We start from the raw sequence: 1909 nt of genomic DNA on the forward strand, positions 1-1909 counted from the left end.
AACACATCAGAGGACTTGAGAAGGGCAACTGTGGCAAGTTTATCAAAGCAAGCGGCAAGTGACTTGCCCATCCCAACTCAATCCAAGCGGCAAAATCAGAGTTGAATTCAAAAAATACCGAATCCTCGTTAGAATGACTCCAACAAAAAGGAGAGAAATTTTTTAATCCCGTAGTTAGCATGCCCACATTCATCGATGTATAGTGAATTTTGAGCTAGGAATGATACGAGCACTTTTGCTTTTGCTTTTGCTTTCTGCCGCCTACTAGAACTTCCGACCAAAAGCGATCAACCATCTTTTTTTTTCTTGTTTGAATTTTATGTATTAATGGTGCACCAATTTTAGATTTTCCGACGAGGGCAGATAAGTAGAGCAATTCTAATGTTTGTTTGATGTGCGGTCAGGCATTGAAACAAATAGTCACTTGTTTTTACACTGTAGAGAATCTCAGTAGTTGTGGTATTATTTTCTGAAAGCTTTGGGTTATCTTGGGTTTTCTCCGACTTTATGAAATCCAATTTGTGGAATGGTCAAAGAAGAAAAGTAAAAAATGATCAGAAGAATATGAGATCTCTTAAATTTTGGAATTTGGTAGACTGGACCGAGAGGAATGCTAGAATTTCTGGAAATAGAAGAATAACATTAGCTCAACTCATAATCTCAATTGGTTTAGAAACACTAATCTTTTTGAGGGGTACTCTTGAGTACCTACCTTAATTTGTATTTGGAATGTTGTCGTTAATAACAGCTAACCGTATTCTTGAATTTGCCCATTTTTTTGTCCAAAAAATCTTGTCTTTTCTTGAAGTTTAGAACTTGTTTCAAGACCTTTAATGAGGTGCCAAATTGCTTGGGGTGTACCAACATGCATATAGGACAAAAAGCATTCGTCAAATTGATTGAATACGCTTAACTACTCGAATATGCTTCCTGAACTGATTTAATATCAAGGAACAAGAGTCCAAGACAGATTTTTCTTAATACATGACAACATTTAACTCACTGGAATAATTATGAGTTACAAAATTAGTTATGCGTTTCTTTTTTTCCTGAAACAATTTTTCCTTGTATGATTAAATATTTTATATGAGTTCAGTGATTCATGTATGGCTGCTACTTCTTCCATTTTCGCCAAGAGATCACTAACGACCACTCCACTTTGAAGATTGAAGTTTATAGTTGTACTGGAATAATCAATTCAATTCCTTTCCGAAATCACTATATTTAAGGTTATAATATATATATTTTCCTATTTTCAGTTTTCATTTGAACTAAAACAAAAGTAAAATAATAATTTAATAGATAATTTGCAATCAGTTTAGTCCAACCAATGGGATTAATTTGTTTTGTGCACACATTCATCGATGTATAGTGAATTTTGAGCTAGGAATGATACGAGCACTTTTGCTTTTGCTTTCTGCCGCCTACTAGAACTTCCGACCAAAAGCGATCAACCATATTTTTTTTTCTTGTTTGAACTTTATGTATTAATGGTGCACCAATTTTAGATTTTCCGACGAGGGCAGATAAGTAGAGCAATTCTAATGTTTGTTTGATGTGCGGTCAGGCATTGAAACAAATAGTCACTTGTTTTTACACTGTAGAGAATCTCAGTAGTTGTGGTATTATTTTCTGAAAGCTTTGGGTTATCTTGGGTTTTCTCCGACTTTATGAAATCCAATTTGTGGGAATGGTCAAAGAAGAAAAGTAAAAAATGATCAGAAGAATATGAGATCTCTTAAATTTTGGTATTTGGTAGACTGGACCGAGAGGAATGCTAGAATTTCTGGAAATAGAAGAATAACATTAGCTCAACTCATAATCTCAATTGGTTTAGAAACACTAATCTTTTTGAGGGGTACTCTTGAGTACCTACCTTAATTTGTATTTGGAATGTTGTCGTTAATAA

Source organism: Papaver somniferum, chromosome 1, assembly GCF_003573695.1.
Source record: "Papaver somniferum cultivar HN1 chromosome 1, ASM357369v1, whole genome shotgun sequence".
In the NCBI taxonomy this organism is placed as follows: Eukaryota; Viridiplantae; Streptophyta; class Magnoliopsida; order Ranunculales; family Papaveraceae; genus Papaver; species Papaver somniferum.